The sequence below is a fragment of the Bubalus bubalis genome, chromosome 17 (genome assembly GCF_019923935.1).
Source record: "Bubalus bubalis isolate 160015118507 breed Murrah chromosome 17, NDDB_SH_1, whole genome shotgun sequence".
Lineage (NCBI taxonomy): Eukaryota > Metazoa > Chordata > Mammalia > Artiodactyla > Bovidae > Bubalus > Bubalus bubalis.
This window is the reverse complement of record NC_059173.1, coordinates 54776114-54800849: the sequence shown is the minus strand read 5'-3', so window position 1 is coordinate 54800849 and position 24736 is coordinate 54776114. Positions and strand designations below refer to the sequence as shown.

Sequence of the window (24736 nt, the reverse complement as noted above, 5' to 3'; positions counted from 1 at the left end):
TACTGGTGTCTAGTCGGTAGAAGCCAGAGATGCTGTTAAACCTCCTAAATACAACCGCAACAAAGAATCACCGTGTCCAAAGGATCAGTGTTGCTGCTACTGAGAAACCATGCCTTAAACAAGGAGCTCCCTTAGAATGTTGAAAATACAGTGAGGCTTTCTTTACAGCTTTTCAAAAACACTCTTACTACTTGCAGGGTGGAGAGGGGAGCGGTGTTGCCATGAGATAGACAGCCAGTCCCTGGGAAGAAGGTAACCTTGACCCGGTCATGCTGGTTTCCTCCATCAGCTTCTTTACAGCCAAGATTTCTTAAGTAGAACAAACACCAAAAAGCCTGGCCCGCTCCTATCTGGATGAGTTGCCTAGCATCTCTGAGCATTTTCCCATTTCCCTGCCGGAGCGGTTGTTTGGCTCAAATGAATTAATATATGTAAGACTTCCAAAGATTTTATGGTGCTACGTAAATGCTGGGCTTGTTTTTATGAATTACTTTCCTGTCACTTTTTGCCTCCTGCTGAAGGCAATGGCACCCCACTCCAGTACTCTTGCCTGGAAAATCCCATAGATGGAGAAGCCTGGTAGGCTGCAGTCCATGGGGTCGCTGAGGGTCGGACACAACTGAGCGACTTCACTTTCACTTTTCACTTTCATGCAATGGAGAAGGAAATGGCAACCCACTCCAGTGTTCTTGCCTGGAGAATCCCAGGGACGGGGGAGCCTGGTGGGCTGCCGTCTATGGGGTCGCACAGAGTCGGACATGACTGAAGTGACTTAGCAGTAGTAGCAGTAAGTGCAGACTTAGAGTGATCTGAGGCTTATTTCACTCATGGGGAAGCCGGGGTGTCACGGCAAGGTCCTGAACAACTGCTACATATTGGATACTGTTTCTAGGTGCAGGGGATTCATAATGAACCCAGGTCCTTACTGTCATTGTATTCACAGCAGAGCATCATTTATGTTTCAGATGAGCTGGGTAAAACAGTCTTTGTGGTTTGATGAGAACATGTTAATGGAAATCGTTAACAAGCTAACAGGGATTCCCAAGTGGCTCAGCAGTCAAGAATCTGCCTGCTACTGCAGGAGACACAGGAAATGTGGGTTCCATCCCTGGGTCAGAAAGATCCCCTGGAGGAGGAAATGGCAACCCACCCCAATATTCTTGGGCTTCCTTGGTGACTCAGACGGTAAAGAATCCACTTGCAATGCAGGAGACCTGGGTTCAATCCCTGGGGCAGGAGGATCCCTAGGAGAAGGAAATGGCAACCCACTCCAGTATTCTTGCCTGGACAGAGGAGCCTGGCAGGCTACAGAATGTGGGGTTGCAAAGAGTCAGACATGACTGAGCAACTGAGAATGCACAGGCCATAAGCTCACATTTAAGGAAATCCTAACGATACTAGATGCTTTGTATCTTCTTGCAAGTTTTCTATAGTTTCTGGCACTGCTTTCTGTAGCAACATTTATTTCACTGTTTTTCAAATAAAATCACTTTGTGGAGGGGAGAGGATTAGTTGGTGTGGTGGAGAATAAGATTAAAGGGTGGTTGTTAAAAACAAGGCTTTAAAAACAAGAAAGATCAGTTTTCTTTCTTTTTTTTTTTTTTGGAGTAGATGCCCCTGGCGGGCTACAATCCGTGGGGTTGCAAAGAGTCAGACACGACTGAATGACTAAGCACACACACACACACACACTGGCACCATAACCACGGCTTGACGTCAGGCTTTTAGAAGAAATTAGAGAGAGAGAGAGCATTTGGAAGGGAACAAGCAGGAAGGCACAGGGACTTGAAACCATGTCACATGAAGAGCAGTTGGAAGACCTGGAGGTGTTTAGTCTGATTTGGGGCATGATATGATTGCTTTCTTAAAATATTTGAAGGGCTGTCATGTGATGAAGAAAGGATTAGAGCACTCTTTGTGGCCTCCAGGGGATAAAGTTAGGATCAGTGGCTGGCGATTATTTGAATCAAAGTTTGGTTTAATATATTAAAAAAGCAATTATGAAAATAGAAACTGTTCACAGATGAAATGGGCTGTGTTGATGAGCCAGAATGTTCCAGCAGAAGTTGTTCAGTTAGCTGAAATGTTGGCGATGACAACATCCTTCTTTTTTTAATGATAAAACTTTTATTAAACAATATGAAAATAAAATACCAGTTATTAGAGGATAGGGCCTTTGTCTCTTTCTTCCTCTTCATATCCTCATGATAGAAAAAGAACTACCTGGGAATTCCCTGGCAGTTCAGTGGCTAAAACTCTATACTTTCACTGCCAACGATCTGGGTTTGATCCCAGGTCAGGGAGCTAAGATCTCACAAGCCACTTGGTGCAGCCAGAAAAAAAAAAAAAAAAGTTGTGTCTGACTTTGTGACCCCATGGACTATAGCCCCGCAGGCTCCTCTGTCCATGGGATTCTCCAGGCAAGAAAACTGGAGTGGGTTGCCATCCTCCTCCAAAGGATCTTCCTGACCCAGGGATTGAACTCACATCTCCAGAATCTCCTGTATTGGCCAGGTGGATTCTTTAGCATTGTGGCACCTGGGAAGCCCCCGATTCCAGAATAAAATATCGCAAAATTGATTGAGTGATCCCATACTTTGAGAGACCGATAGTTTCTCATTTTCTGCCAATTAAGCCTTACTTAATTGCAATGGACGTCCTTATCCATTTATCCTTGTACATATGTGAGATTTCTGTAACACAAATTTGGACTTGCTTCCATATATGTAATATGGATAAACAGAAGAAGTCTGTTTCTTCTGAAGAAGCCAAATCTCTTAATCTAATATTGTTTAACATGGATCCTGGATCTTATTTATTACAATCCATTTTAGGGCAAGTGATAATTGTGTCTCCTGAAAAATATGGCTTTAAAAAAAAAAGTGTCAGCTGTAGCGCTTGGTGTGTGTCACTGCAGTCTGCGTCAACACTGTTAATTTTTAAAGGCTGTATATCTGGTCATACATCTTACAGAAATGACTTTCTTTCTTTTCATCTGGTCCCAGTGGCGAAGTGAGTAGGAGTCTAGTTAACCAGTGCTGGTTCAGGCTGTGAACATGGGGAATTCACTGTCTTGAACAACTTTTGTAGTTCTCTGTACCTTTCTTGAGCTTGGTGTTCCCCAGGCCTGCATGGCTTTATATGTAAAATATCTTTCTGTGGGTGGCACGGTACCTGGGGTGGCCGTGCGTGCAGGTTTGAGTGGTCATAAAAATCACAGGTCTGTGAGTTGCCACTTCCTCCAGGCTCAATTACCCTGACTAATCCAGTCATCTGTGTAACATGGTAATAACAACCTGCTGACCTGGCCAGCTGAAGAAAATGCATCAAAATGGACTTGCCTCGACAGTTGCTCTCCAGTGTTTGTTTAGACAGGAGAAATCCTATCACTTTTCAGCATACAGGTGAGGTGGTCTCAAAACTGCCCTTCTTTGCCATTTTCATTTACCTTTGGCATGGCAGCTGCCCTCCAGTAAGATTCTCAGAACTATAGTCTGTATTTCTACAAGAGCTGGAGCAGTTTGGCTCCAAAATCTATACTCTTGGCTACAATGTTGTTCTGCCTTTGCCAGACTGAAGAGTTCTGTCTTGAAAAGATGGTGTGAGCGGCTGCCTTTTCAAAAGAACCATGCTCTCCGCAGAAGCAGTCCTCACCTGCCATTAGGTTTTCAGATCTGTTTGAACAGGAGCCCAGCATGAAGATCCCTGGACGTGTTGGTCCTTGGTTAGCTCTGCTGTTTCATTTTTATAAGATTTTTATTTTTTCGATGTGGACCATTTAAAAAGTTTCGGTGGTAAAGAATCCGTCTGCCAATGTAGGAGGTGCGGGAGATGCGGGTTGGAGTCCTGGGTTGGGGAGATCCCCTTGTAATAGGAAATGACAAGCAACTCCAGGATTCTTGCCTGGAGAATCCCATGGACAGGGAAGCCTGGTGGGCTGCAGTCCATGGGGCTGTAAAGAGTCGGACACAACTGAGCACTCACTCGTTGAATTGGTTACCATATTGCTTCTGTTTTATGTTTTGGGTGTTTGGCCTTCAGGCATGAGGGACCTCAGCTCCCCAACCAGGGATTGAATCCCTGGTAGCACCCTCATTGGAAGGCCAAGTCTTTGCTGTCTCCTCTTTGCTGTCTCCTGGCCCCACATACCTCTGGCCTTGGTGACCCTCTTTGCTGTCTCCTGGCCCCACATACCTCTGGCCTTGGTGACCCTCTCTCCTCATCTCCTTTACCACCAACTCAGGTTTTACCTCTGTCACAGTGGCAGTGGGGCCTGGAGAGTTGTACAGAATGTCGGTGGCGGTGATTTGAACCACAGAAGTAAACCAAAGGTGGAGCTGTAGGTGACTGGCCTCCACTTTTGAGGTCATGCTCTCCCCAGTGATTCCAATAAACCAGATGTTCTGCTTCAGTTGTTGATCTAGACACTAACTAGTGACAGCCATTTTCTATGCTTCTATTTCCTTTAGCCGCACTGCACAGCATCTTGGTGAGAAAAGCCCCTTTGGCCAGCTAAGCTAATGCAGCTGTGTGCACAATGCAGACTTTAGGGGAGGGGCTTCAGTCTAAAGACAGCTAGATATCTTCTGCCCCAGTAGCTTACATAGCAAGAGCTGATTAGGCACATGAAGTAAGGACCTTGCTCCTGATCCTGAAACTGGGCCAGCCAGGACGATCCACGAAGACATCCTTCAAGTTGCTGGTCGGATCATGCAATGCAACTTCAACCTCTGACTCTTCTGCTGACCGTCAAGTTTAAACAGTCGAGTTTCGTTTTTGCTAGTCTACTCTCCCTCTGAGGAGTGTCATCTGACTTTCTCTGTGTTTGTTTCTGATTTTTCCTGGATCTGTTTCTTTCATTTCTAGCACCCAGATGTCTTCTTTGAAGGATGACTTCCATGTATGTAAAAGGTGGACAGCTGCCTTGCATTTTGCCCCAAGTATAACATTATACCTTTACACTGATGGCGGACAGTATAAATGGTTCTCTCTTTTGAATATTAGTTATTTCATAGATTTCTGACTATAGCTGTTAGGTAAAAACTACTTTCTAAAGGCTGGTAATATTATAGCAGTGCTGCAATAAACTTTTAATTTCTAGTTCCTTTAAAAAGCATTTTCTTATTTCCTTTTGAAAGAGCCCAGAGGTGATTTGTGATAGATAAGAAATGCTCAGAATCAGGTCTTATCTCATTATGGTGTTTTTTAAAAAACATACCTTATCAAAAGTATGTTTCAGACTTATTTTTTTTTTAAGAAAGTCAAATTACTATGGCTGTAATTCCTGCAGAGGAATATCTGGAGGTTAACATTAACATTTATGCAAAGAAATCGGACATATGTCCGAGCTCTACAAAATTTTCTGGATAGTACGTGAAAGAAACACAACTGTTGTAATGGTTTGACCTTGAGTTTTGGCTGCAGAATGGCTACGTGATAATAACGCCAGAGTTCCCCTAGGGGGTAAAACATAGATCCCCTATGCTGTGTAGTCGCTAAGCTGTGTCCAACTCTTTGTGACCCTGTGGACTGTAGCCCGCCAGGCTCTTCTGTCCATGGGATTTTCCAGGCAAGAATACTGGAGTGGGCTGCCATTTCCTTCTCCAGGGGATCTTCCCAACCCAGGGATCGAACCCGGGTCTCCCGAATTACAGGCAGATTCTTGACTGTCTGAGCCACCAGGTAACTGCTGGCATATTCTGTTTTGGCACCTTTGCCCCCAGTTCTAATCCACTGTGGGATTTCAGCCCCCCCTTTCTCCTGGCCACCATGAGGACATGGTTGGCTGGAGCAGTGGTCCGCGTCACAGAATCTGCAGGTGGTATTTATCTTTAATCACTTCGGGTATTTCCTTACAGGGGGGTCTGCAGTTCAGCACCTCTCCAGTTGTAACACTCCCTTACTATTCACATCCTGCAGTAGCCCTTTCCCGGGAGAGCCTCTGAAGTTGGGTAAACAGAGGTGGTTTATATAAAGAAGCAACTTTCTCAGTTTAGGAGTTGTTATAGCTAAAAGGTTGAAAACGTCTTTTTCTGTGTAACTGGGAATTCCTAAATGGTTTGCAGCTGCTATTGGATTTTTTGAAGACACGTTCGTTTTTCGTCACTGAAGCACAGAAACGACGCCTTTAGATTTTGGATTTCACGCAGCTTACTTCTTAGAACCTGTTGAAGGACTATTGGGAAAAGCTATTTGTCACGACATTGAATAACTATCCTGGAAAAAAAATTTTTTTGGCAGGTATGGACTAGGTCTGGAGACGCTGATGAACTTGGTCCATGCCACGGTAACTTGGAGGGTGGCAGAGTAGTACATACACTGGTACTTTGTAGGTCTGGGATAGCTCTCTTCTTGGCTGTTGAAATTCAAATAGACTTGCTTTTTTTTTTTTCAACCTTTGATTCTGTTCTTAGATTGAAAGAACTGATATGAATCATTCAGGGGCATTTTCTTTTAACTTGAAGTTTGTGGTCTGAGATTGGAATTGGAACACTTGGAAATGTGTAACAATAGTTTTAAGGAAGGGAGCTTAATGACGGTGTGTGCAGGGCAGGCTGTGTCTTTGTTCCGTCTGCTGAGGTGCCGGTTGTCTGTGTTACTGGTTTGGTAGGCTCCGTGTTTATCTGTGGTCTGGAATGTCAAAGGACTGCCAACCTAAGAATTTTGCTTCCCTCTTTACCCTAAAGTGATGGTGTAGGAGTTTCTGGTATTGGCTCATGGGGGTGGGGACAGCCATATATGGAAGAGGGAAGGGGGATTGGCTGGCTTCGGCATTCTCATCCATTCTTCCTAATGCCATTTTCATTACTCTATTAACAGAGAGTGGATACTCTGAATAATTATTTGTCTGTCTTTTCCTTCACAGTGTAATGCACACTTCACTTGTTTTCTTCAACTTTTTGTAATCTATGTGTTTATGATACACTGAAGAGCAATAAATTAGAGAAGAGAGATAATTAGCTTTGACAGCCTTACAGAACTGATACTGTAAGAGGAGGGAGCAAGAGGGTTGCTTTAGCAAAGGATTCCATGACTGGGTTTGAGTGAAATTATCCAGATAAATTAATCAGCTGTCTGGGTGGCCTGGGACATAGGAAGAAGTGGGTTATGGTGTGATTTTTTTAAGAATTTAAATATTTTTCATAGTTTAAAAAATATTTTGTATTCCCAACATAGATTTTTTAAAACCATTTTTAATTGAAGTGTAGTTAATTTTCCTTGTTAGTTTTAGATGTAAAGTGATTCAGATATATTAGATACCTTTCCATTATAGGTTATTACAAAAGATACTGAATATAGTTCCCTGTGCTATTTGGTAGGTCCTTGTTGTTTAGATGTTTTATATATAATAGTGTGTATAACAATGTAGGATTTTTAGATGGAGAAATTCAAGATACTGAGCAGTGAAATGGGAGGAAGAAACAGCAACTTGGCCACTGGTGTTAAAAATTCCTAATGTTCTCAGTGCCTCTTAATCTCTCTCTGAGCATGAGTCTGTGTCGTTTTTTGAGAAACCTTTGTTTAATAGCCCTCTTACATTAAAGGAAAGAGTTCCTCTCACTTTGGTGACTTGCCCATTGGGGGATGTGGCCTTTAAGAAACATGGTTCATTTGGCATATTAACTTGAGTTGGTAGTCCCTCCCAATTTGGGGATGCTTTGCGTAGGAGACCTGTCTCAGTGTCTATAGGGAAGGAGATTAACCATGGGTTGGCTTAAATTATTCCTACTATTGTACTTATTTTCTTTTTTTTGGATTGGAAAGAAAACGTGGAACAGAGTGTGAGCTTGACTTGGGCAAAAAGGGAGGGGAGGTGGGTAAAATTCACAGCATCTAATAAAAGAAATGAGCAAATAAGGCTCCTGTGTCACCATTATTCCTACGGCTCTTCCTCCCTGGGCCGGATCAAGCCCTCATCCACAGTGGAGGTCATGTGATACGGAAAAAAAGGGGTCTGTCTAGAATGTTCTGAGATATACCTGGTTAGTGCTCACAAGAGAGGAGAGAAGGCTGTGCAGAGGAGTTTCACTGGGAAAGAAAGTGTTGATCCAGGTCACTGTCAACTCTATGCCATGAGTTACTTTCAGTCACTGTGAGCTCTTAGCCACAGGGTCTCTAAGCATTGACTTAGGACTAGCTTGAAGGTGGGAGCTTGGAAAGGTTTGGCTTTTCCTGCACACAGAACCCCGTGTCACTGGAGATCAGCAGGAAGAGCTCCTTTAAAACGTCCAGCTTTTCTCCTCTCCACACCCAGGAATGGCTTCTGCTTCCCTCCACCCCCTCCATCCCTCTGTCTTTTGTTCCATGAATAAATATTATGTGGTTTGGTGCTCATTACTCTTTGATATGAAAAAAGGCAATTCATTAGGTTGAAGGAGGAGGGGGGAGGGAGACACCATTTTTCACCCGGCGCATCAAGCGCGGTTACACTGATTTGAATTCCCAGAAAAGTAATAAAACAGTGAAAATAATGATAAAACAGCGCCTGGGCTGACAGCTGCGCAGCACACAGGAGCCCGGCGCACAGGCCCCCGTGCTGCAGGAGGACAATATTGCCGAGCATATGGTGCCTGGCAACCCAGTTGCTGGACTCGGTGACCAGCTTTTGTCCGAGTGACTCGAGGCATCGGGCCTGTGGTGGCTCTTCAGAAACTTCTAGTCTCCTTGGCAGGAGGGCTTGGCTCCAGGCCAGCCAGGCTGTACTGCGGCTGACTCAGACTTGGGCAGCGTTCACGCCTCCTTCCTTTGGTCACTAATCAGATCATTTGTTCCGCAAGGAGAAACTAGGATCTTTTTTTTCCATCGCAGCCCAGTGGCTCCATAACCAAAGGGAAATTTCCTGCAGGAATGCCAGTGAGTTATTAGAGACGCATTAATTCACCGGGGCTCACTTCTGGTGAGAGTGAACAAGGCTTTGTTTTGTGTTTAGTACTTTTCAGATGCGCCTTGCATGTTCCCTCTTGATTCTTAAGACTAGGATAGCGAAAGCCAGCTAGTACCTTAGGGCCAGGGTTGCTGCTCCAAGGGAGCGTGTATACCCGTCTATCTAGTTTTTACAAGACACTGCTAAAATAGGCCCTTTGCTTAGCATGGGTGTATTTTTTAGATGTGTGAGGCTGGCATGTGTGTGTGCATAAAAAGACTAATTAACTCTACTTTGCTCAGAGGGTTCTCCTTGGCTGTGCCGTGACCATGCCCCACACCGGCCAGAGTTGTACCAGCATCCTGAATCCTTTACGACTTCAGCTTCTATGGAGTCAGGGTCACTCATTCTGGTTCCTTTCTTCTTGACTCCAGAGTGCAAGGAAAGACCCAGAAAGGCCACATGGTCCTGGGAGAGTGGTTCCTGCAAACGTAGCAGAAGGCGAGTTTCAGAGAGAATCACACTCCATGAGGAAGAGCAGTAGCCTGTGCTATTGTGCTGTGTGCCGGAGAATATTTTTATTTCAGGAGCTGAAAGGAGAAGACGGGTGGCATTGATACCCTGATTGAGGAGCACCAAATGTCACCATATTCTTGATCTCTGTGTGCATATGTGCTAAGTCAATTCAGTCGTGTCTCTTTGCAACCTTATGGACTGTAGCTCTCCAGGCCCCTCTGACCTTGGGATTCTCCAGGCAAGAATACTGGAGTGGGTTGCCATGTCTTCCTCCAGGGGTTCTTCCTGACCCAGGGATCGAACCCAGGCCTCCTGTCTTCTGCATTGGCAGGTGGATTCTTTACCACTAGCGGCGCTTGGGAAGCCCATTCTTGAAGTCTAGAGAACTTCTTTTTTTTTTTTTTTTTGGCAGAACACCCATAAAGGTTTCGTTTTGGTGTTGGAATGAGTGAATTTCTTTTTCTCCTGAACAAATGTCATTCCAAGGCCGAATCTGCTGGGAAAAAAAATATACATATGTATGTGTATGTATATTTATTTATTTCTGTGATGTTCTACTAATGACTAATCAGAGATTACATTGGAGCGCTCTGCGGGAACTGATACTTTTTCAGGCCTTTAGTTTTACATTTGTGATCACTGGCCTTGAAGAAAATGTTTCTATTTGAAGGAAAATAGATCTCTTCTATAAATTTGGTGTGAGTAATGAGGCCCTTGCTGTAGCCCTGGGGGGCTGGGACAGTCCCTGTCTGTGCCCCAGATGAGAGTCAGAGCCTCCTGAAGAATGAGGGGTTCCTGTTTGCTATTTACTAGCTGGGTTGGTTCTAGAAGCTCCCTGATGGTGGGAACATGCTTTCAACCTTGCCTTAATGGTGTATTTTCACAAGTCATGTTCTGGGAGAGATATTTCAGCTTTTACTTTCCTGAGTTTCCTGAGTTAGGGGGACAATCTTTACCTTCTATCCTTTTAAAAGATGGAAGCAAGAAAATGACTAAAACGACCCACACTTAACTCTTCGTCTTCCTTGTCCTGAGCACCGTGGAGGTACCCACAGCCACTGGGGAGGTTTTACTACAACTCTCACAGCCTCCCCCAGGGAGCGCTAGTGGAGAAGTTGGAAGGGATGAATAGGGGAGAAAGAAAGAGAGCTGGAAAGAAACGCGGGAGACAAGAGGAAGAAGGCAAGGGTAAGAAATAAGACGTTTTGGGGTATTAAGAGTAGGTGAATATTTAGATAGACAAAGGATCCTTGGTTCCACTGAATTAAACTTGTGGATTCTCTTTGGCCATTTTATATTTGCACAATAATATTAGACATTCTGTTATGCAGCACATTTATGGGATAAGCAGAGCTACAGTGAGACTCAGCTCACTTATCAGGTCACTCAGTGAGGAGGAGGCAAAGCAAAAGTAGAAACAGCCTATTGACATTCTGCGTTTGGTACAGCTTTTCCAGTTGGATGAAGAACCGTGAATCTGAAATTCCAGCTGTGTTGTTTTTCCGAACTATTAAGAAATAGAAATCTGCAGGGGCTATGGGGACAGTTCAATTAAAAAAACACTTGCCCCCCCCCAATGTGATTTGTATTATAATTATTTAATACCTAAAGGACTCTTATAATTGAATTTCAGGGTGCTTCATTTACATTCTAGCTGGCAAGAGTTAGAAACAGTATCACTTTGTGGTCCTCTGATCGCCATCCCAAACATTCACAGAATGCCCCGTGATTCGATTATAAGTATCTTCTGGGGACTGTGTAACTCTGTACTTTCTAGTTATCATTATAAAGCACCAGGGGATGGTGAGCCAGTCACACACTGTCAGTGGCTGGTTGTTCATAACCCTGCTGTGGATAGTGCAAGGTGCTCTGGGCATAACCACACGTTTTATAAGGGGGAATGATCTAGCTGTAGGGGCAGAAAAGGGTTACATACTCATTTTTAACTTATACCAACAGAACTTTTGAAGTAAAAACTTGCTGGTGATATTAAACAATTGACAATTTTGTTGCGAGTAAATGAAACACAGAGTCTAAAGATGTAGACCAAAAACCCTATAGCAGCAAGAGAATGGAGAGGATACGGTTGTGTACATAAAGCTGTGTCTTTGTAAAATGAAAATTAAACAAAGAACACTATAAGAAAATATGCCACGTGGAGGAAAGAATTACTGGATATGAGTATCTAGTAATCTTGGAATTAAAAAATGGAGCATGAATATTTTCAAGGATGTTGGTGCAGAATAAGGAGGCTTCAGCCTGCTCCTCCCAGGGCACCATGGAGTCATCTACGTGCAGACCTCGCCAGAGCTCTTTAAAGTGGTCGCCAGCTCTCGACAGCAATTGCTTCTGAGTAGTGTTCAAACAGCCCTGACACGAGTCCCTTGGTATGTCATTATCGAGTCTCATATTTAACCTTTTTCTAATAGCCTCCCCGAAGTCCAGAGTTCTCAGTGAGCGCCAGAGGAAGTTAGAAAAGGTGTTTTTCCTCCTCTTGACTGCACAGCTGTGAGGAGCATAGTTATCTGGAAGTCATCTTTGTTTTTCCTATTTTTTTTTTTTTAGTCTTAGGAGGGGAGCAGGTGGATGCAAACAGAAAGTGGCTTATTGAGATAGGCCAGACTTTGTGGCGAGTGTCAATACATTAATAAGACCATCTCTTTCTCCAGTTTTGTTTTATTTTAACTGAGTCTCTTGCTCAGTGAAAGAACTCTGTTCTTCTGGGAGAGGACTAGGGAGCACAGGCATTCATGGAGTATGTGGCTCTCCTCTTTTTCGCTCTCCTAAGCTTGTTATTAGTGACGCAGGCATGACGCTGAGAGATCAGGGACACGCTGCAGAGTGTGGACAAGAGTGTGGACAAGAACACAGCTGATGGTTACACTGGTACAGGACTCCCCGTGGCCCCTGCTTACCGGAGATAAAACGAAACCTGTTTGCTCAGCTGTTAAACCATCTCATCAATCTCATGACCACTGTGCCTTTAGAAGGATGGTCCTTTTTTTTTTAAAGTGATTTGTTTGTTTGGCCACATTGCACAACTTGCGGTATCTTACTTCCCCGACCAGGGATCAAACCTGTGTCCCCTACAGTGGAAGCTCAGCATCCTAACCACTGGATCGCCAGGGAAGTTCCAGTCCTTTCTTATTAAGAGAAGCATATGGACTTGGTGACATCTCTGATGTCCTAGAAATCAGAGAGAGTATTCCTGATTTTAGGAGGGTGGGGAACGCCCCGCAGTTCTTGTCCTAAGAGGAGACTGGAGGCAGAGATCCAAAGAAACTTCCCCTTTGCTACTTTCCAGCCTCTGGCCCTGGGGCAGTGGGCGACTGCAGATGCTCTGGCCTGTGGTCACCATCAGTGGACGTGAAGGAGAATGGGCCAGGGGAAGAGAGCTGGAGAGAAGAAGGAGGCGGAAATGAGGCAGAGAGGGCAAGGACCGCTAGAGATGTGTGGATGCAGACCCGTCATGACCTAGAGCTGCTTTGTGCAATAGACAGAAAGTCTGTGCAGGTGCTTGGAGACACGTGGAACGTCTGGTGAAAGCCCTGTTCTGACTGTCCTTCCTGGCTTGTTCCCTACTGATGCATCGTTTTCGATCTGCACAAATTCCCAGGCGCCTTCTGCCTCTGAGTCCTCAAGCAGAGCAGCTTGTGGTTTGGGGGGTAGAAGTGAGGTCACCTCTTGAAAGGGTCTCCTCCCTCTAGCCCCTTACCCAGGGTGTCCCCTCCTTCCCCTGATGAGGGCTCTGCCCTGTGCCCTGTGGGTGCTGGGTGCTGAGAACAAGGGAATGCTCCCTCAGCAGCTGATGTCTGCTGCTTTTAGGGGGTTTTCTCCTGGCCTAGGACTTCCCTGGTGGCTCAGACCTAAAGAATCCACCTGCAATGTGGGAGACCTGGATTTGATCCATGGGTTGGGAAGATCCCATGGAGGAGGTCATGGCAACCCACTCCAGTATTCTTGCCTGGAGAATCCCCCTGGACAGAGGAGCCTGGTGGGCTACAAAGTCGGGCAAAGAGTCAGACTCAGCTGAGTGACTAAGCACACACATTCTGTCGGCTAAGTCAGCACCAAGCCAGTAAGTTCCTCTGGGTGGCTGTATAATCTTTATTCTGTGTCTAATATAGACAGAATTTCTGATAATCAAATATAACAAATGCTCCCACCACCCTCTGTCTCTCATCCCCATGATTGGGGTGCAGTTGGTTTAACTCAAAGAATATTACGTTGAGAGCCAGGAAATCTGGTCTAGTTCAAGCTTTCCCCCCAACAAACTGTATGACCTTGAGTGAATCACTGAATATCTTAGGACCACAAAACTCATGGTTTCATTTAGTGGATTTGTAAGGACACTTCCCAGTAGGAAGGAAATATTTCTACTATGCTAGCGTTTAGTCCACTTTGTGTAGCCATGCTGGTACTGACTTAAATCCTAGGAATATCTGCATCCTTCTTTCTGGTTACTAAGAGGCCCCCACCACCACAGAAGCAAGAGAGCTCAGCCTTCGCTGGAATGACTGGAGGGTTTTGTCTAACAGATCATAAGTAAGTAAATAAGTGAAGTCGTTCAGTCGTGTCTGACTCTTTGCGACCCTATGGGCTGTAGCCTACCAGGCTCCTCTGTCCATGGGATTTTCCAGGCAAGAGTACTGGAGTGGGGTGCCATTTCCTTCTCCAGGGGATCTTCCTGACTCAGGGATCAAACCCGGGTCTCCTGCATTGCAGGCAGACGCTTTACCCTCTGAGCCACCAGGGAAGCCCCTAAATATAGTTTATAGATTTAATGCACATGGACATGAGCCCTGCTTGGAAATAGGGTGTGTAAAATTTATTAAGTCCGCAGAGCGTGAAGGAGTGTTTTCTAATTCTGTCGGTGCTCTCCGTTTAGAACCCTTGGCCCCTCCTTTTCTCATCATGTTCTCCTAGCGCCATATACATCAGTGGTCCTTGTCTTGTGTGGCTTCCACACTGTGTGGTGAGCCTCTTTAGAAGAGAGATTGGGCCTGATGTATAGGAGGAACTCCACAGATATCTCTTGGTTGGACCTGAACTATGATGTTGGCTGAGGTATTTCATCCCATCCTTATTATTTATGGCATGGGTCCTAAACTTCAGGGCTAGAGTCTTCAAATGTGGCTAGAAAACTCAACTTTGTTTTTCTAGTTGGTTGAAACCATGTTCCTCTTCTCTTTCAATCAGCCATCTGCCATCTAATAGTGAAACCAAGGTGCCTTTTTTGTACCACTTCTTAATGATTTGTAAATTTACAAATCATTGTGTGCATGCTCAGTCATGTCCAACTCTTTGCAACCCCATGGACTGTAGCCCACCAAGCTCCCCTGTCCATGAAATTTTCCAGGTAAGAATACTGGAGTGGGTTGCCATTTCCTTCTCCAGGGGTCTTCCTCACCCAGGGATTGAACTGGTGTCTCTTGTGTCTCCTGCACTGGCAGGTAGATTCTTTACCACTGATTTTAACCTTCTTTTGATAAGCCCAAATAATATCCCGAGGCTCTTAGTCAGTTTCTGAAAATCAGTGTATAAAATTTCAGTTTATAGGCTTTTGTAGCACATTTGTATAGTTGACCTTCAGAGTGATTCTTTTAGACTCTCAATTTCTTACTGGTAGACTATCTTGAACAGTATAATACAGTATTTTAGCTGAATTTCCTTTAGAAACATGAGTTTGGAGGATGAGCAGTGGGTCGATTTATGAGACAATCTGTGCAAATAATGAGGACACAATCTGTAAACAGAGATATTGTTTCTTCAGTTCCAAAGAAGTTTGCTTTGTAGTAGGTTTGCCAGCATATTTTATAAGTAAAGAATTTCATAAATTAGACTCCTTGGATGGTCTCAATAGAGCAAGAAAAATAACAAAAACTTTCCAGGTGGAGTACACTATCAGGCAGATTCTTGGGTCCAAAGCCATTTTTCTGTCCTCTGCATCCTCCCTTTTGGGCAAGCACACTTTCTCTCTGGTTTCTGTCTGAATAGTTTTGACAAGCATATGAAAAAACAGAAGGCCCCAGAATTAAGTCACATTCAGATTGTTTTGCTAACAACTCGTATTCTTTTATCATTCCAAGGTGAAAGATAAAAGTCACTCCAGTCCGATTAAAGGGCAAGAGATGAACTTGGTTGAGTCTAATGTTTATTTTAGACTTGGGATTCACACAGGTGATTCAGTTGCTATGATGCACTGATAGACTTCTTGTCCCATGCCACAGTTAAGAAGGAAAACAAATGGGCTTCCCCAGTGGGTCAGTGGTTAAGACTCTGTACTTCCAACGCAGAGGGTATAGGTTCAATCTCTGGTTGGGAAATTAAGATCCCACATGATACACAGTGTAGCAAAAAAAAGGCTAAACTGAAAATGAGAACAAAACAAGCAAAACAAAAAATCTGTAAAACAAACCAAAAACCTTACCTACTTGGTTTTAAGTTTGCAGATAGGCTTTTTTTTTTTTAGTTAACTTTTTCTCCTCTATCTCTTGTGTCTCTGCTTTAGCTAATACCTGCTTAGACTTATTGAGACCCTTTCCACCACTGCAGATATTAGAATAGTCACAAATCATGGAGTGTTTTGATTGTACATGACCGCCTACACTTTGGCTCTTTTAGTAGCAACGCTGATTGGCCATCAGCTTGGAAACTCCTCTTGTTTCCATTTTCTTTTTTGTTTCAACTTTCCGTCTGTCCTTCAGAGAGCCAGGGGCAATTATTATTCTTTTCAATTAATTTTTATTGGAGTGTGGTTGCTTTAAAATGTTGTTGTACTTTTTGCTATACAGAAAAGTGAATCAGCCGTACATGTATACATATATCTTCTCGTTTTTGGATTTCCTTTCCATTTAGGTCGCCACAGAGCTTTGAGGAGAGTTCCCTGTGCTGTACCAGAGGTTCTCATTAGCTATCTATTTTATGCATAGTATTAATAGTGTATATTTGTCAGTCCCAATCTCCCAATTCATCCCAATCTCCTCTTCTGTCCTTGGTAACTGTAAGTTTGTTCTCTACATCTGTGATTCTATTTCTGCTTTGCAAATAAGTTTATCTATACCATTTCAGGGGCAGTTACTAAAGAAGGAAAAAAATCTACCCTTAGTTTGGTCTTCACCTTTTGAAAACAGGTACTGCAGTCAAAATCAGTTTTGACTTAATATGATTTAAAAAAATATCTTAGAGAAAGAAGGCATGCTTAAGAATTGTGTGTTTGTGTGTGTGTTTAGAAATTTGGTTGAATTTTTGTTTTACTTCAGAATGGGACAGCTCATGCTTCTAAGCTATTCATTTATGTCATGAACTATGTGGCTTCCAGGATTTGCCATGGCTTGGAAGGGGGTCTCTGTGATCCTATTGATGGAAAAAGGAATAATAGTAACAGCTCACATTTCCTGAGTGCCAGACACTTTTAAATGCTTTACATATTATATATTATCATCTCTTTTCATGTTCACAACCATCCTATGAGGTTGTTGTAATTATTGTTTCCATTTAAGAGATGAAGTGACTGAGTCCCAAAGTTTTGACTACTTGCCAAGGTTAATGAGTGGTAGGACAGGGATTCAAATCCAGAGCATGTTGCTCCAGAGTATATGTGACTAATGAATGTGTCTAATGACTTTTCCGTGTTGGTCCTCGGAGGAGAATGATGGGGTTAGCACTGTGGAATGCTCTTAATAGTTGCTTGTGCTGTGGACCATGGTTGAAGGGAAATCTTGAGGGTCCACACCCAGATGCTGTTCTTCACCATTTTTTCCCTGATTGGCTTTCTCCACTCTGCCCTGACCTGGGTTCTGGTTACTAGGGGTCTGCTCTGGGTTGCTTGGCCCCCGTGTTTAGCCTGGTAACCATAGCTGTTCTCACAATGTACTGTGTACTTTTATTAACTTGCTTCTCTCCCAGATTGCCAAACTCAAAAATCTTATTTGGGCTCTAGCACAAATTTAAAGGACTAGCATAGCTGCCTTTGGAACTATCTCTGATGAGAGCCTGTGTATGTGTGCACCTTATTATAATTATTATTGCTGAAATATTGTGGCTCAAACCATTAGGTATAAAATGTGACTCTTTAATTTTTTGTTTTAATTTCTTGGCTGTGCTGAGTCTTCGCTGCTGTGTGGGTTTTTCTCTCGTTGCTCCATGTGGGCTCCGTAGTCGCGGCTCCCGGGCTGTAGAGCACAGACTCAGTGGTTATGTGGTGCATAGACTTAGTTGCTCCTCAGCATGTGGAATTTTCCTGGATCTGGGATCAAACCCATGCCTCCTGCATTGGCAAGCAGATTCTTTACCACTGAGCCGTCAGGGAAGCCCTAAAACATGCCTTTTTTTGACAGGCTACAGAGAGAATGTTTTCCAAGAACCTCAAGGTCCTAGGTGGCAGCGTCTGCTCCACAAACCAGTCTACCTGACAGAAACAGCTAGTGGTCAGAGCTTGAGGCTCCAAAACGCAGGGCTTTTTGTCTCTTGTATTCCTTGTTTTCTGGGCCCAGAATAGTGCTTTGGACAGAGTAGGTGCTCCGTCCACACCTGTGGACTTAATTAATCTCCTAGCCAAGTTCGGCTGTCCCCTGGGCCAAGGTTTCCTCTCTGGGTTTCAAACTTCCTGTTCCATCCTTCCCTTTTTACAAACCACTAGTTTTCTCATCCATAACTTTATATAAATCCTTCTTTGTGAATATTTTTTGCATCTGTACCTCCTGAGGCGACGAGCATTCTGATTTTATGAAGAAGAGATCTTGCCTCCTGTATGTTCTAAAGCAACCTGAGTAATCAAAGGTGGGAGGAGAAGTTGGGAGCAAAGCAGAGAAGAATATGGACAGATGAGGGGGCAAGGGGCCTCACTCTGGAGGAGAGGAAGCTGTCTCGTCACGGAGGTCTTGATGTGTTGATGACAGTGTCTGTGAGGCTCTGGGTGAAGGCACGATTCTGTCAATTAGCAAAGTGACTATTTGGTGGGAGCAGTGGCTTAGAGGGTAGATGACACGTTCTTTCATCCTTTCATTCAGGGTCAATTCTTGATACCCACGTAGTTTTGGAAACTAAGTGAAATATATATGGAGGTTTGGCTTGCATTCCACTCAACAGTAGAATAGTCAACATTGATAGTCAATGAATAGTCAATGAATAAATGCCTTGAGTGCCTTAATCGTTTCTCTGGTGGCTTAGATGGTAGAGAAATCTGTCTGCAATGAGGGCGACCTGGGTCAGGAAGATCCCCTGGAGAAGGGAATGGCTACCTACTCTAGTATTCTTGCCTGGAGAATTTCATGAACAGAGGAGCCTGGTGGGCCACAGTCCATGGGGTTGCAAGAGTTGGACATGACTGAGCGACTAATATTGAGTGCCTTAATAGTCAACGTCTGTGCCTTGAGTGAAGTTACTTAACACGTGGGCCTCAGTTTCCCTACCTGTCAAGCAGGGATAACAGTAGTTCCATCCTCACAGTGCTGATGTGAAGACTGAGAGGTGTAATTCATGTAGAATTTTCAGAGAAGTTAGAGATAACACCATAAACATTCTATAATTGTCAGCGGTTGTTATTGGCACATCACCAAGGTGCCCACTCTTATGCCTCGTGATGGTAGGCTCAGTGGGTAGCCAACATGTTTTCTCTAAAAAATATTAGAGCATGACTCCAGGTGTGAGGTGGGTGTTGAGGAGGAGTTGAGCTCCTACAAGCTCTCTTGCACTTCTTGTGTGGAAAGTATTAAGTACATGTAGACCCCATCGCAATGACTTTCAACATGAGTTTGAATTCCTTTAATACTTTCTACCTGTGTCATTCATTTTGGACCTACTCTCCTATGTCTTCTGTTATTTATTCCTGACCATTCATATGGCACCGTTAATGAGCCAAATGCTGGGTTAAGCAATGAAACAACAGCCCAGTTGGACTACCGCCCCTGCCCTGGAGGAGCTTGAAGAAGACTGGGGCGGATGAAGGATGGAGGTGTGAAAAACGGCATTGGCATAAAATCACAAGTTACTTAGTGTTGTTGAGATGGAAGTTTCAGGGTATAAAATGGTGGGAGAAGAGGCTGGTAAGTTAGGCAGGTATGAGGAAGCAGAGGGCATTATATGCCATGCTCAAGAGCTTAAATCCAATGATACAGGTGAAGAGAAACCAGTGATATAGGTGAAGAGCTTAAATCCAGTGATATAGTTGGAGAGAGAGGGTTGCAAACAAGGGAGTGATATGGCCAGCCAACTTTAGATAAAGCATTGTGTCCACTGTGTGAAGGATGGGTTTGAGACAAGGGCTGGAGGCAGGGAAGTCAGTTAGGAGATTACGGAATATTCTGGCAGGAGATGTTGAAGAGCTTGAAGTAGGAGAGTGGCAGGTAAAGATGGAGACATGAGACTATTTTTGAAAAATATTGAGGAAGTAATTCATTGAGTGCTGTGCTGTGCTTAGTCACTCAGTCGTGTCCGACTCTTTGTAACCCCAAGGACTGTAGCCCACCAGGTTCCTCTGTCCACTGGGATTCTCCAGGCAAGAATTCATTGAGAGACAGGGATTATTGAGAACAATGAGAGATAACGTCTAGATTTCTGGCTTGGCTGGTTGTTGCTGTTCAATCACTAAGGGATGTTTGACTCTTTGTGACCCCATGGACTGTAGCCTGCCAGGCTCCTTTGTCCGTGAGATTTCCCAGGCAAGAATACTAGAGTGGGTTGCCATTTGCTCCTCAAGGGGATCTTCCCAGTCCAGGAATTGAACCCACGTCTCCTGTATTGGCAAGCGGATTCTTTACCACTGAGCCACCTGGGAAGCTGTGACTGATGGTATCATTACCCAATATAGGAGATGCCTTAGGTTTTGGAGGGAAGATGATCAGTTCATCTTTGTATTTGCAAAGTTTAAAGAGGCTATGGTCCATCCTGCAAGGATGTCCAGCAGTCATTTGGATATGTAGGCCCTAGAGTGGAGCCCAGAGGTCTGAATGTAGGTGGAGACATTGAAGATAGCTAAAACATCAGAGTGGATGAGATTGGGTGAGGGTATACAGCATTAAGAAAAGAGAATGAGGTCAGGAACCTGGGAAAACAACATTCAGTGTATTTTTAGAAGGCCATGCAGCCACAGCGTCCCCTCATTTGGGCTTCCCTGGCAGCTCAGCTGGTAAAGAATCCTCCTGCCATGCAGGAGACCCCGGTTCGATTCCAGGGTCAGGAAGATCCCCTGGAGGAGGGACAGCCTACCCACTCCAGTATTCCTGGGCTTCCCTGGTGGCTTAGCTGGTAAAGAATCCACCTGCAGTGCGAGAGACCTGGGTTCGATCCCTGGGTTGGGAAGATCCCCCGGAGAAGAGAACAGCTACACACTCCAGTATTCTGGCCTAGAGAGTTCCATGGACTGTATAGTCCATGGAGTTGCAAAGAGTCAGACATGACAGAGCAGTTTTCACTTAGAGAGGGACATCCTCAAAAGGAGATGAAAAAGGAATAGTGCAGTTGGTGAAGAGTGGTGTGTAAACTAAGGAGAGTGTAGTATCACATGTAGCAAGATAAGGACTGAACAGTACCCTGAGATTTGGCAACTGGAAGTCCCTGGCTTTTTGTCAAAGTTGTTACAGGGGGATGGTGTGCGTAGAGGCAGTGAGTGAGATGGTGGAAGAGGAGAGGCTGGCTGGACAGGAAAAAACAGCATGCATGGGAAAGTAGGAAGGTGGCCAGGAGGTCTCACATTCTAGAGAGGGGCCCCTTTACGTAGCTGGTAAGTCTATTGGAGATTAGGGTTTCTTTAGTGCTTGTAGTTCTGTAGTCGCTATCGTTGTTCTTACAATGCATGCGCTCTGCGTACTGTCATTATGTCCGACTGTTTGCGACCCCATGGGCTGTAGCCCACTAGGCTCCTCTGTCCATGGGATTTCCCAGGCAAGAATACTGGAGTGGCTTGCCATTTCCTTCTCCTTACAATTCATAGTATGGTCTAATAATAATAGTAATTATTATTACTATTTTTTAAAGAGTCTATGAAATTGAATTATGGTGTTGCCTCTTTAAAACCTATACATTTTCCTCTACATAAGAGTGATATGATCAGTGGGTTTGCCTTGTGTATGAGTAAGCATATGTGTATAATATAAATTGAATTCTTGTGAAGGACAAATAGGAAATAAAGCCATGTGATTACCAATACATTTTTTTGTGGTGAATTCTTAATTGTTTCTAAATATACACATTTAATGGCTTTTATTTTGCAGAAAAATGTTCCTTTTATTGAGTATGTATCAGTTTATATACATTAATATTAATTTCTGTTCTGATATGAGTTGGAGTGTCTTTTAATAGAATCTATACGAATTGAACGTCAAAACCTCAGGATATTGAAAAATTAAGCAAAAGTAGGGCTTAATTAAAAAACCAAAGTCGTTGTCCAGCTTCTTTAATTAGAGAACATTAGAGAACAATTAATTTCTATGAATCATTTCTTTTGGAAGAATTTGCCTCTTCTGCGTTATAGACGTGACTGTTTGTATTGGACATAGGGCATTTGTAGACTGGGTATCAGCCTCTTTTGTGGGATTTTCCGACGCTGGACAAAAGTTACTCTGTTCATGATTCTAATCCTAGAATTTAAGGTGCTTGGGGCTCTGTCGCTTGCATCACGGGCTTGTCTGTAGTAAGGACATGGTGTAATTCTTGTACTCTTAGGAGTTTACAAGCTAGAAGACTGTGAAGAAAGGTCCAACTCAAGACTAATAAGAGCTGGAAGTAGACCTGGTAGCCTTGAAAGTCTAAAAACTAAATCCGCCTTCCCTGGTTATTCTGCTTTTTTTTTCAGCCATGCCTCGAAGCTTCCAGGATCTCAGTTCCCTGACCAGGGATTGAACCTGGCCATGGCTGTCAGCTTCTGTTGTTTCATCTAGATTTTATTGTGCTTTTCAGGGATAACTTGTGCAGGGTTCCCAAGGCCCTTGAGAGAGCACTTCCTGAAGATTCTTATTTCTCTCCAAATTAAGAGTGACTCGGAAATGCCTGAGTGTTTTTCTCTCCTAGAGACTTTCCCTCCAGACTTAGTAAGAGAGTTGAAGGAGACTGCATCATTACAGATGGTGTCAGAGCAGTGTCCTCGGCACCTGCTAGGAGCTGCAAAAAGAAATCAACGTGGGCTTGGGCTTGGCATTTAGGGGCTGATCACGAAGGTCGGATCTTGGCCTTGTTTCAGATGAGTCATCATTTTTAGCCTTCTGGTCAAGATGCTGCCATGTACCTGGCAGTGTGGAAGGTGGTGGATGAAGATTAGATGTACAGGAAGTCCATAGAAACTTTGGAGAGAAAAAGCAGAAAAAGTGATGGTCTAAAACCTCAGAGAAAGGGGTGGAAGGAGGCTTGTTGGAAGGAAAAGCATTTTGACTGCTCAGGTTAGAATAAGAGAGAAAATGAGTTAAGTGGTTACTGGTAACCACTTGGAAATTTTGGGGGGAAATCGGATGGGATTTTTCCGAAAAACTGGAGTAAACCTTAGGGATTTACATCTCAAACCTTATTCACTTCACGGTTTGCAGTGAAAAGTGACACATGAGTGTTTACTTGTCTTGAAGCTGATTAAAAAAAGACCTTACTTTGGTGTAGCCCAAAGACCTTACAAAGATTTTCCCCCCTGTCCCTTTCCCCCTTTTAAAATTTATAAATGAGTTTTCTGTCACCTCCTCATCTTCATTATTCAGAGGGTCTATGCAGAACCTCACTGCGCAGAAAGAAATCAGTCATCCTTTAACAATGTTGCACCACAAAATTGAATTTAAATGTTTTTTACTCGTTTGATACTTCATCTCACTCAGATCTAAGTTGTAAGGAGTAATAACAGACGTCAAACATGATTCTTTTGATGGGGTGGACTGCGTGTGCTGTGTCTTTTTTTTTTTTTCCAGGGCCAAAGAGGGGATTCCTCTGAACCCATCAGATTTAGGAAACAGGAAACAGAGATCAAGCAAAAGTGATATTTGAGAAAATATGGAAGTATGTGCAAGGATGAGACAGTAAGAGAAGTATTTCAGAAAAGTTCACACCTTATCAGTACGATAGAAACTCTAAGCACTTGAAGCACTTTGCAGATATTTACTTGATAGTTACCTAAATGTTGCTGTGTTTTAAGAAACGATACTTTCAGTTTTACAAAATGGTTTTCCTTAGTGGATTCAAGGTTGATTATTCCTGTCACTGAAGTGTTTTTCTTGAGATACATCTTTTGCCTCGGCACCTTTTAAGTACAAATACTTCTGGTATATTTTCTAAATTTTGTTTTGGTTTATTAAAACGACTAGATGCTACCTTGAAGGAACAAAGTCTATTCATTGAATAAAGTCTATCTGGAAAACTCTATTTTTTGCTTTGCCATATTGAGACTCTATCAACACAAGTAAATCATGGGTTAATACATAAAAATAGAGGCTTTCCCTTCACCTCCAGAGACTACGTGGCCTGTCACCTCCTATTCCCTTTCAAAGTGGCAAACTAGTCATGATTGCCAGCTGAAGAATATTTCTGATTGGTTTCAGGAGAGCATTGGAACTTATTTACCATTAGAATCAAGGGAAAAACATGTTGTATTGTAAAGTGGCCAAGACAGGTTTCTAAGGCACGAAGGTCGGATTATTTCTGTGAACATAAGGAGTCTTTAACATTTTAAATTGTACCTGGGCCCTGGTAAGTCCCAGTGAGACATTACTATTTGAGCCTCCTTGGCACAGCTATAAACAGACAACTTTCTTGGCTTCAGAGACCACTGTGCAAAAATAAAACAAACAAAAGCTTTAAGAAGCCAAGAAATTGAGTCTGACCTCATCACAGTTTATGTGCCTGAGTGAAAATGACTTTGCCTTTTGATGTTTCTCTCCACAGCATATCCAATGGTGGGATTTTCCATAAAATAGCTCTTCTGTAAACTTAGAAAAATGCAGACTACTTTAAAAGCTTAATGTTAAGTCTGTTCCTTAGTCTGGATTCAGAGTTTTTAGCCCCAAAGATTTGCTTTGATACAGGAAGTACATTTTCTCTAAAACTACACCCCCCCTTTTTTTCTTTAAAGTAATAAAGATCATCATAATGTGACCCATTCCTAAGGATACTGTTGAGGTGCAAACTGAATATTACTGATTCTTTTTCTCTGGGAACAAGAGGTGAAAGACACCTTTCCCTCCATGTCAGTGGGTAATTTCAAAATAAAAAGTGAGAGTCAAAGAAACAGTTAATAACATAATCCATATGTTTCTCCATGAGCAGGGGAAAAAAAAGATTAAGGAGAAACTATTAGATCTTAGCTATGACCAGTCTTTCTATGGGAAAAGATTAATTCGAGTGGACTAACTATATCTAAAATTAGAACTGTGGGAAAAGGATTATATG

General features: G+C 43.4%; 1 protein-coding gene and 1 long non-coding RNA gene across 4 annotated transcripts in view; one reads left to right on the top strand and one right to left on the bottom strand.

Moving 5' to 3' along the window:
• The window catches only part of MAML3 (mastermind like transcriptional coactivator 3), a 460242-nt gene that overhangs the window by 10840 nt on the left and 424666 nt on the right, over positions 1 to 24736 (top strand). The window lies entirely within an intron of this gene.
• LOC123329990 lies at positions 3976 to 4298 on the bottom strand. The gene is made up of 2 exons (XR_006545657.2): positions 4195 to 4298; positions 3976 to 4149 (listed from the first exon to the last, which is right to left on the bottom strand). It is a non-coding gene; the product is annotated as an uncharacterized LOC123329990 (long non-coding RNA).